The sequence below is a fragment of the Diceros bicornis genome, unplaced genomic scaffold, assembly GCF_020826845.1.
Source record: "Diceros bicornis minor isolate mBicDic1 unplaced genomic scaffold, mDicBic1.mat.cur scaffold_95_ctg1, whole genome shotgun sequence".
NCBI lineage: Eukaryota > Metazoa > Chordata > Mammalia > Perissodactyla > Rhinocerotidae > Diceros > Diceros bicornis.
In genome coordinates, this window is record NW_026691844.1 from 195,920 (window position 1) to 208,120 (window position 12,201).

A 12,201-nucleotide genomic window follows, 5' to 3' on the forward strand; every position below is an offset into this window, starting at 1 on the left:
TTGAAGGGTCATTATTTTTACATAATGGAAACAATTGACAAAATGTCATTTTGTATTATTTTCTAATAAAGTTATTTATTAACAAGGGAGTGAATCATTTTGCCTTATCTCATTTTGCAATTAAGAATCTAGTTAAATGTAGCTTTGATTAAAATAACGTCTATCATTACTAAGCATTTATCACACATAAGGCATCCCATGAAATGTTGTGCAGATGTTCTATTTATTTTATTGCATTTCCTCAAAATAGTCGTATCCTGTACAGATTATCATTCCCATTTCAAGTTGAGGAAGAAGCAACCTAGAGAGGTTCCATACTCCGCCAAGGTCATCTGTTGGGATCTATGGGAGCAGAGGTTCAAATACATTTGTCTAACTGTAGATCAAATAGCATTGGCCTCCATTCTCTGTGTGATATTCTCTTCATTACTTAAGAAGTTCACTTACCATCTCTATGCCACACTTTCTTCATCGGAAACAGGTTGAGGACAATGTTTGTCTTTCTTACCTCCAAATGGTTGTAGGATAACACAAAATCACACACAGGGACTGTGTTGAAACCCCAGTGCTGTAGAAATGCAAGAGGTACTAACCACTTCCTTCACCATCAACAAACCTTGGGTTGAACACTTTTGAATCTCAATGAAAGCAAGAAAGCAGTAGAGTCCTGAGAGGGAACAAAGATAATTTAGGTTAATAGCTGGCATCCACAAATGCCTTCTGGGTCTTGGAGTTGGCCTGGGGCTGGCCTTTTTTTGCCATCCTGCACATTGCAGAGTTCAGTACTGTCTCTTAGTTTCCGCCAAACCAGGTGCAGAAGTTCAATTAGGGAAATACAGTGTGCCACTGGCATACGTCCAAGATTTACACTCTAGCCAATGGCCTTTCACATTTTTGATGGTGGAGAGACCATTATAAGACTGGATAATTGGCCCTTGGGAATCAGATTCGATGTTTATTAAGGGACTGTTTCCTAGGAGTTTCATTCTTTAGAAACTAAAGTATTGCCAAAATAAAAAAAAAGGAAAACACGAAAGTTGGACAGAAACTCAAGAGAGAAACAGAGTCAGCAATTAGAGGTGTATTCTTATTTAGTTGGGATTGTCACCAATGTCACATTTTAATGACATAGGATTTTAAGGTGCATGTAAGATTAAGACTGGTGGCTAGTACTTGTGAAGTCTCAATTTTATGATGCAATCTTTGCCATTATTATTTCCTTGACCTTTTCCCTCCCCTCACCTTTACCTCGACACAAACACATACACACACACACAACCACCACCATTAACATCAACAACAAGGGTGCATGGATGACATAGGATGGATAAAGCGATGCTGCAGCTTAGGAGACTAAAAGAAGATGGAGATTATAGCAGTGATCTGAAGACAACTGTCTTTTAGGTTCAGCAGTTTATCTGCAGGCTTGAACTACACGTTAGATAATTTACTCCTTGGAGAGGGAATAAGCTGTTTAAGCCCTTACCCCAGAAAAGCAGCACTCCTCTTGTAGCCAGAGATTTGGGAGCTGTTTCCTGACAAAAGTCAGAGACACACCTGATCCCTTATTTCTCCCACCTGTTTCATTAGAAACTTCAGTGATTATGGTCTAGTCATGTAAAACAATACACAATTTTCCTTATTACCAAAATTGCATGATCATTTTAGTAGAAAATCAGGTCAGCAAAGAGAGACAAAAATGAAAACTGAGTCAACTGTAAGTTCATCTTTCAAAGATATTCCCTATTAATATTTTGGTGCTTTGTCTTCCAGCCAATTTTCCTCTTATGTAGATAAACATAAAAATTTCATTTCACAACGTTGGTATCCTATAATAGCTAAACTTAGTTTTTGCTCAAAAATAGACTCCGATTTGATTTTTAATGACTAGATTACTTAATTGAAATTTATTATAATAGCTTTAACCAGCATCCTATCAATAGACACTTAAGAGTTTGGAAAATTTTCAATATTATAAATAAGGTTACATGGAAGGTCTTCTTTGGTTCATCATGAATTGGACAAGGTCCCATTGTTCTCAGACATCAGTGGGGAAGGACAAGTCGGATCTGATTCCAATCACCTTGTGATGGCCTTTTCCCCAGTTAAGGACTCTTGAATCACAAATATCTCCGTAATTTCCAGCATAATAGTTAGGGCTCTGCATACTATTATCTCTGTCTCCTCAAACAGCCCAACAGCTTCACCAGCTCCTGTGGCCCCAGAAAAACCACAGTGACACCAGGGACCTCTGCTACAGCAACCAATTTGTCTAGAAATCACTCCAACCTGGAAGGAAGAGAATAAAGCCCCTTTTGTCTGCCTCTGTTTTATGTTTCGTGTGTTACATGAGCTCTGCCATTTATAGTTGTATGACTTTCCAGGGCTGCTGTAACAAAATACCACAAAGTGGGTGACTTAAAACAAAGGAAATTCATTCTCTTCCAGTTCTGAAGCATAGAAATCTGGTATCAAAGTATCAGCAGGCCCTTCCTTGACTCCCCCAGCTTGCGGTGGTGGCCGCTAATCATCAGTGTTCATTGGCTGCAGCTGAATCAGTCCAATCTCTGCCTCTGTCATCAAATGCTGTTTCCTCTCCAACCAGTCATATTGGCTTAGAGTCCACACTAAGGACCTCATCTTAACTTGATCACATCTGCAAAGACCCTATTTCCAAATAAGGTCACATTCATAGGTTCCAGGGTTTCGAACATCAACATATCTTTTGGGAGACACAATTCAACCCCTAGCAATAGCCTTCCTCCAAGTCAGGAGAGGAGGGTTTGAGTGTGGGAGGCCATAAGTTTATGAGGTGGTTGCAAAATCTAGAACCCCCTGCCTCAGCCAGAGTCTCGTGTGTGTGTGTGGTGGTGCATCTTGCAATTCCCAAGTCAGTAGCCATGTAAGCCTTTCATTTTTTTATCTTAATATATTTTATTTAACCCAACATCTCCAAAGAATTATCTCAACATGTAGTCAATATATAATTATTATTGAGGTATTATACATTCATATTTTTATATAAAATCCTTGAAACCCATAGTGTATTTTACATTTACAGCACATCTCAATTTAGACTAGCCACATTTCAAATTCTCAATGGTGACATGTAGCTAGAAGCTACCAGACAGGAAAATATGGTTTAAAAAAATAGATTTTATTTCTTATAACGGTTTACATTTATAGGTTTACAGAAAAATTAAGTGGAAATTATAGAGAGTTCCTATATATCCCCTCATCCCTCCCAGCATAGTTTTCCTATTATTAACATCTCATTAGTAATCTATATAACTTATATAACATTATTACTGTAACATTATTAACTACAAATTATTAACTTGACTGTGGTACATTTGTTATAATTCCTGAACCAGTCCAGATACGTTATAATTAATGAAAGTCCATAGTTCGAATTAGGGTCACTCTTTGTGTTGTACATTCTATGGGTTTTGACAAATGCATAGTAATATGTATCCGCCATTACAGAATCATATAGAACTATGGTTTCACTGCCTTGAAATCCCCTTTGCTCCAGGGCCATAGAGGTGTGTGTGACCTTTGTCATAGTCATAGATGTTTGGGGTGATGGCGAATACAGGGGTTCCTTCCAGCTAGTATCCTCTGCTTTAGGGTGAGGAAAGGGAGGAATTTCTCACAACAGCATTAATAATGGAGGAAACCAATGTTGAGGGTGCAGAAGTGGATCATCACAACATATTGATCCCAGAATGAGCATGGTTAAAAGAACTGAGGAAAAGGAAAGGAGGTCAATTTTTAGAAAATCAAAAATGCAACTTTATTTCTGCATTGATCTTGAGTTACTGATTTGGAATCTTATAAATTCAGCATGACTTTTGCTTCCCCAGGCAGGGCCTCATGGGCTTGAGGTGTTTCTGCACTCATGATTGGTGTACAGCCCTGCGTGGGTCACACACAGAATGTCCTGTGGCTGCCCTGGGCCCTGGGTGTGTGAGGCTGTCCCTCCCTATCTTGCACTTTGAAGGCTGTGATGCTGGAACGTTCTTGTCTGAGCCCTGAGTGACATGGGCCCTTTCTGACACTTGCACCTTACACCTGATATTGCCTCCTCTGATGCAGTTCATTTGCATCACTGCAAATGATGTTCATGCAAGTGACTTGATGACTCAGGCTTGGGACCCAATCTGGCCAAGAGCAGATGGTCCCTGGAACCTTGTTATCAATGGACATGGATGAAATCATAGTGCTTAGGGCTGCCAAATAAAGGAAATGTGCATACCTCACTAAGACTCTATACACTCGTCCTTGGAGATTACATCCTGTGAGAGATGCATAAACACAGTCTCCTCCTTTCTTCCTTTTCAGGCACCTGAGAATGGCATCAAAGTAGACATGGTTTCATGTCTCCCCATCCCACACAGCCTTACCTGTGGAAATTTGTACAGTTCCAGCAGTGTTCCAATCTGGGCAGAAATTGCACATGTTGTTCCAGTAAGGGCTGCTAGAGACTTGCTCTCTCTCCTACAGGTGTAATTTGGGTTGTCTTTGCCCAGCCCTGAGACCCAAATGAGGGAACTCTCCAGTGCCTTCTGTTCACTGTGCAGGACATTATAGAGATCAACTCCCAGAGATATGTTGGGTAAAAGATGGGAGTTTCTGTTGATTTCCTCAACGGCAAAAACCAAGGCCAGAACATACTGATAGTTCTTGTACTGAAACCTGCTGAGAGGGATGGGGCTCCTTAGGGAAAAGACTCAAACCACAATTATCTTCAAATCCAATGCAACCACTTAATGAAGGAAGAATGCCCAGCCAACTCATTCCATCTGTGGCAACAGCTCTCCTGAAGCCTTAGAATTTATAGCTAAATCAAGTAACATCACCTGGGCTCTGGAACGTCCTTACTGAATTCCACACACATGGAGAAAAGTGATTAAGTTTATGAGAAAAGTTTAATGAATGGAAAAGCAGATCACATTCAGAGTGCGTTTTGTAAATGGTTCTTTGGTTCAGGATCCAAAATGCTTGTTCATTTGAACACATCATCAAATGCTTCAGAGAACAGCAATAATATCAACATGAGATTGGAGATAGCCCTGGGGAGGAAGAGTAATTACAACTGAAGCCTCTGGGACAAGCAGAGAAGCACGGTGTCTGTGGGTTGAGAATGGTGCAGCAGAAGGCTGGCAATCAAACTGCCTAAACTCCTGCCCCATGAAACTCATGTATCTGCCACCATCAACAACCAGGCAGCTAGGATGAGCTTCAGAGCTCCGATGAAGAAGGAATCACCATAAGGCAGAAACATCCGGGAGAAGTTTGAAGGAGTTAAAACTGAAAACACTTAGGAGTCTAAGAGACACAGCCTTGTAAAGTTTAAAAATTGAAAATGTGATTACCAAAACTGATTCAAATAGAAAATAAAGAGAGAATATTATACAAATGTGGCCATGTGGTTTCAAGAGAACATGTGAGAAAAAAAATTCCAAATATCCACCAGGCCTGGAAGAATTTACATGGGGCGTTGCCTGCACGCCAACTTGGCCAGGAACAAGGTCTCCTGAGCTGGTGTGAATGGAGAGCAGAGGAAAAAAAGAAAAGCATTCAGCCTCTCGTCCTGCAATGAGAACAAGCTCTCCCTCCAGCATCCAGGTGCCTGAAGTTGCGGGGACACATGAGCTGAGCTTGACTTCCGCCCCCAAGATATTCACCCCAGACCTTCCCTGACAACACACGTGTCATTATAAATAACATGTCAATACATTTGAACATTTAGATGAAATTCACAAATTGCCAGGAAAATGAAAGTTACCAAAACTGTCTCAAGAAGAAATGAGAAATCTGAATAGTCCCATATCTGAAGAAGAAACTGAATCCATAGTTTAAAACATTCCCACATTTCATTGTGGCTAACACCTCTGCTGGCAAATTCCAGCAAACATTCAGGAGAGAAATAATACACATTGACTCTAGCTCTCCCAGAGAACAGGAAAAATGGGAAAAACTTTTTTATTCATTTTATAAGAATAGCTTAACTTTGCTACAAAAATCTTACAAGGTCATTAGAGGAAAGGAAATTTACAAGCCTCTTTTTTTCTGGAACTAAACTCATGTATTCCTAAAAAAAATTAACCTTGCAAATCCAGCTATATTTTTGAAGGAGGCCACATCATGACCAAATTTGCTTTATGCATTGCCATTCAGTGTGCTACTTCCTGAAAAAGGAGAAATAATAATCTGGGTAACTGCGGTTATTATCTATTCTATATATCATATATAATCTACTATAAATAGAACTGGTCATGTTCTGTTTGTTGGCCTGGGTGGTGTTAACATATGTGTACCCTTTTTGATAACTTATCAATCTTTACACTTGGATTTGTGCTCTATTCTGATTGTATGTCATATTTCAACAAATATGTTTATTAAAAAGAGAAAATGAAAGCACAACAATGAATGAAAACCATAACAGTTATCCAATTGAGAAGTGCCCAGAGGACTAACCAGAAAGTTTGGGGAAAACAAACCGAAACGGACCTAACAAGTTAAAATGCAGAGTTATTTAGAGTCAATACAAACCGGAAATTTAGCTATTGAAGGTGAAATTGTAGAGATATACACATGTGCATGTGAGTATTCTGTCATGTATACATACATGTATATGATATACATAGATACATGCATTATATATATGTATGAGTGTTTGCCAGGCAAATAAAAGCCAACAAATTGGTTCTGGTTACTCTGCTGGGAACAGAGGGCAGTGGACGTCTCATACATTCTGGCTTGGAAGCAAGACTACTTGTTCTCTGTGGATGAATAAACAACAAGAAAAGAGAGCCTGTGGTAGGTAAATACATGATTGATTTATCTGAAAAGCTCATCTCCTCCCCTTCAACTTGAAGGTTAGTGTAGGGCGAGAGCACGGGTAGTTTCCACTGTTCACCTTCTCCCTTAATATTCAGAACAGAGAATCAGTTTTATTTTGGGTGACAATTCAACAAACTAAAAGATAAAATTCCTAACCCCTCTTGCAGATAAGAGTGACCAGACCAAATTCAGGCCAATGATGTGTGACAAGAAGTATGGAGTGGGGGTTTGTGGAGGCTGCACAGATGGAACTGACATAGATGGGAGGTTCAGCATTAGATACATGTGACACCAATCCACAGGTGTCGTAGGTATTATCTCATATACACCTGACGATGTTCCTAGAAAGCTGTTTTTAGCACCATCCCCATTGTGCAGGTTGGGAGACTGGGGAGATCTTGAGAGGCACAGTGGCTTTTCCAGGACACAGAACTGGTAGGATAAAAGAGGTGTGACTTCAGCTCTGTCTCCTCAAAGCTGGCCACTGGTTCCACTCCCAAGGAGCTGTGGGGAGGGTGGTGATGGATATTTGTGTACAGTGATGGAGATGACATGGGCAAGGAGGGAGAGCAGCCAACAGCCTAGCGGGGGCTTTGGGTGGGTCTGATTGAAGGAAGGGGCCAAGTAATAGAACCTTGAAGAAGTGACCTCACTTCCTTGGTGACAGCCCCCAACAGAACTTAGAACTCTGGTTACCAGGCACCCACACTGTAACCACAGCCTCCTGTCCAGTTCATTTGAGTGGAGACACTCGACACAGCAGGATGTTCTCGTGTTGTCCTGTGACTTTCCGAGGCTCTGGCTCCCGGAAAGCCAAGAATGAGAGCATGTTAAGTCGCTTTAGACATTGGCTCAGCCCTCACCTCGAATGTCTGTGGCCTTTTGGCAGGAGGAACCATCAGGTAACAGCGTAGCCCAGGGCAGGCCACTCTAGATCAGGCCACAACTGTGATCCCAAATGGACAGCCCCACACCCCTTGATCCTCAGTGTGTGTGTGTGTGTGTGTACGTGGGAGGTGGAGTTAGAGAAGGTAGTATGAGGAGGAACCACCCTGAGCAGGAGCAGGTAGCTAAATGGTGGAGATCTGGTGGTGTGTCATGTTCATACTGAAGATCTTGGCTGCAGGAGAGGATGGTGAGTGCTGGGGACCAAGCTCTTCTACCCACATGTGAATCCCAGGCCGTCGAGGTGTCATCACATTCCTTCCCTGATGGAGACTATGCAGATGCCCCTCTGTGCCTGAACTGTGGTGGGGTTTCCCTCTGTGGCAAAGTCCAGGCAGGTCCCTGATGCCTCCTGGCCTGACTTCTGGGCACTGTCACTGCAGAGCTGCACCCAAGTGATGGTTGAGGAGCTGGTAGATGGTTTCCAGTTTGCCATCTCCCTGGAGAGGACACAGGTGCACCAGTCCATCAATGAAGAGGGCTGGTTTGAGGTGAGTGTGGGTGCAGAGGGGTCTTCATACCCAGGACTCTGAGATGACCAAGGCACTACTAGAATGCAGACTCAAATCTGAGTCTCCCCTGGAACCCCCCAGGATTTTCTCATTAGAGTGCTCCACAGTCCCACTCCCAAAGGAATCTGGACCTCCACTCCTTCCCACCAGCTACACAGGAGGGTAGAAAGTCACCTCAATCCTCCCGCTGGTTCACCATGATGTCATTGAGTGTATGTACCTCCTCCTCTCCCTCAGTGTGAGGATGAGTCCACCGTGAATTTCAATGAGGCCTGCAGGATGCGGGCCCTCCAGACAGGAGTGATGGAGAAGCTGACAGAGTCCATCGCACCAGCTTTCCTGAGGAGGAACATCTCTAGCTTCACCACCTTCATGGTCAACTACTCGGCCTTAGACACATCCCACCAGGTCCTGGACCAGCTGTTTACTAGGTGAGTGCCCACTCCCTCCTCAACACAGTGGTGACTGTGCCCCCTGCCAGCTGTATGTCCTGGGAGTGTCACCAAATCTCTCTGAGCCTCAGTTTGCTCCTCTGAAAAGTGGGGTGGGAGAGGATAAATTTCATGGGGATCTTGCAGGAACTAATGGGATCAGCCATGGTGGGTGCTTACCTGGTGCCTGGCTCTGCAGAGAGGGCTGTGGACGTGCTGTGGTTGTTCATGGTGTTTATTTCTCTCTTCCCCGTGAAAAGTAGTCTGCCTCACCCATGTCTGAGATGCGGCCTTTCTGAGTTTGGAAAAGCACATGGAAACCACCCTGTCAAGGAGTTGGAGATTCCATCCAGCTGGTCCTGGTCCTTTTCCTTGGGGTAGCCAGTCAAGGATCTCTGGGGCAGCAGAGAGGCCCTAGGCCCACTCAGGTGTCTGGGATGGTTCTGGGTGGATTACATTCATTGAACCATGTAGATTAAGCACCTACTGCATGCAGGACATTTGGAGACAGTAAACCCAGTGAATGAAGGAGACACAATGTGTGGCCTCAATTTCCGTCTGAGAGTCAGACATTGACATTCGACATCATTCGCAGGTCTTGTCATCCACCGTCCATCCCAAGGGATGCCCTCATAGCCTCCTTTACCTCTGAAGGCATCTCCCCTTATTCCAGCCAGGAGGGCAGAGCGCAGGACCACCTAAAAAAGTGAGTGGTCTTTGGGTGCAGAAGGACGGCCTCCTGTCTCTAAAGAACAAGCTGTCGGGGGAGAGATGGAGGCTGTGGCTGAGGGGAGCCTGTCAGAAGCCGCATCTCACGCATCTTTTGATTCTCATGGGAAGGCAGAGGCCCGGTGGCTTCCACTCCAGGAGGACAGGAGTCAAAGAGCTATGGATGGGTGCCAGGACCCCTGGGAACCAGAGGGGTGGCTGGGCTGAGTTCTCCCCTAGAAACCCATTCCCACCACAGACCCATTTTCATCTGCCTCCCCTTCTCCACATCTACCTCTTCTGACCACCGCCTCCAGGCCCAGAACAGGAGGTGTGTGAGCAACCTGGTCACACATCTGTCTCAGTGCTCAATCCAGTTGCACAAGTGCATGGAGGGCTGGGGTGGGCTGTGTCCCAGACCTTCAGGAGAAGAGTGTCAGTGGGAAGAGAGTCACAACAGACTCTGTGTCAACCTGCTGGATAAGCAGGCCTGCCACTGCCAGGACAGCCTCACAGGGGTCAGGGCTGCCATGTGGCTCTCACCTGGATGGAGAGGGGCAGGCATAGGGTCCAGTCACAAGCCAGGGTGCCTTGGGTGAGAAGAGTGGAGGGAAAGGTCAGGCCTCTGACTCTGTTGCCCAATTGCCTCCCCCAGTGCCATCTCTTCTCTGGTGGGAACCTGCCCGAACCCAGGGCAGGATTTCTGCGAGTTCCTGCACTATCTCTGCTTCAGCATGAAGCTAGCCTCTCTGCATCTCAGCTTGCCTTACTCGGGGCTGCAGGGCCACGCCTACCTTCTCCAGGTCCAGCTGGAGCATCCACGGCCCATTGAGGCAGAGCTGGAAGGTGAGGCGACTGCAGTCTCGGATGACAATTTGCAGAATGTTCAGAGGCTTGGTTCACTTCAAGGCAGTGGGGTCTTTCCTGGCTTTGACAGGCACAGGGGAAGTCAGCTACTTGAGTGACACTGTTTCTTTCTCCTCCTGCAGTACCATCTCCAGAGCTCCCTCCAGCTCCAGCGCCAGAGCAAGGGCCAGCTCCACGGCTAGATCCAGCTCCAGCTCTAGTTCCACCACCTGTGCTAGAGCTGGAGCCAGTGTCACCTCCATTAGTCCCTCCAGGGCCAGAGCCACCAACACCATCAGCTCCAGCCCCAGTGCCAGCTCCTGAGCTGGAGCCAGCTCCACCATTGGCTCCAGGGAGAATCCTTCCTCCACCTGGAGAGATAACAGCAGAGCCAGATCCAGTCCCAGAGCCCGCCTGCCCCTGGGACGTGACCACCAAGAAGCTGCTGAGGGAGGAGAAGCCTGACTTCTTGGAGTTCCCTCCCCGGCTGGTGGCAGAGCAGTTGACACTGATGGATGTGGTGAGCAGCGGGGCTCTCAGGGCAGATGGGGCAGGCCTTCCCTGTGCCATCAGCTGCCCCAGACCTGCCATTTCCTGATCCAGAATCCCATGATCTCGGTCCAACCTCTTGCTTCCCCACATACCCTCATGTGACCTGAGCAGCCCTCTTAACTCTCGAGCCTTTGCTGTCCTCATGTGGACAGGAGAGATTGACACTGAGAGCAGCTGCCATGCAGAGTGGCTGTGCAGATGGATGAGGTGGAGCAGAGAGGAAGTTGGGCAGAGTCTGCGCTTTGGTGGGGGAGGGGAGCACACTGAAGTGCTGTCTTGTCCTTGGGTACTTCACTCATTTGCCCAGGAGGCCTCAACAGCCTCAACACTAATTAGGCACTTAATGTGTACATGACTACAAGGCAGACAAACAAAGCCCCTGGTTGTTGCTGCCTTGGGGGAATGTGCATCTGAAAGAGGAGTCAGACCCTAGGATGGTCAGAATGGGTGGAAGATGCCCCTAGAGATGGTCATGCAGGAGCCGAGTTCTGGTGTTTGGAGGAAGTGAGACTGGGCTGGGAGCAAATGTCACTATCCCGCGCCACAGTATCGGTTCCTGGGTCATCCTGTGCTGGGTGCCCTCAGGGAACACAGGCAACACCCAGGGACTCCCACAAGCCTCAGGCCACATTCTCAGCTTCCTGAGCTCCAGCTCTCACCACTGACCCAGCCTGGGACTGGGGGCTGTGGACACTGAGCTGGGCTGTGGCAGGGCTGGGTGACACTCCCTGTCCTCCCCAGGAGCTGTTCAAGACAGTGAGGCCCCACGAATTCCTGGACTCCATCTGGTCCCAGGGTGACAACAGGGGCATTCAGCACCTGGCACCGACCATCCATGCCACCATGACCCACTTTAACAGAGTGGTCGAATGTATCATCACCACCTGCATTGGGGACCCGAGCATGACGGCCCAGGACAGGGCCAGGGTGGTGGAGCTCTGGATCCAGGTGGCCAAGGTAAGATGTGGGAGCCCTGGGAGCCCCTCTCTGGAGTTGGGGGAACTGCCCCTTCTCCTTTCTCAGCTCTCATGTTTGAAGTCTGTGGTCTGAGCCTTTGCACAAACCTTAGGCCCCTCCTGCCAGGCCTCGATGACCTGACTCCTGGTCCCAGTGGTAGGAAGCTCACCCCTTCCTGGGCTCCTTTCTTGGCTTGAGCTAAAATCATCCTCCCTGGAAGTATTCCTCATCTGGTTCCAGCTGTGCCTTTTCCGGGTTCCCTGAGCCGCTGTCTCATCCAGGACAGGAGACGTCAATGAGGGAACAGAAGCCAGAAGAAGCAGGGCTCCAGCTCCCCCTCACAGCTCATTCTCTTCCCTTCCCCAGGAATGCCACGGACTGAGGAACCTTTCCTCTCTCCA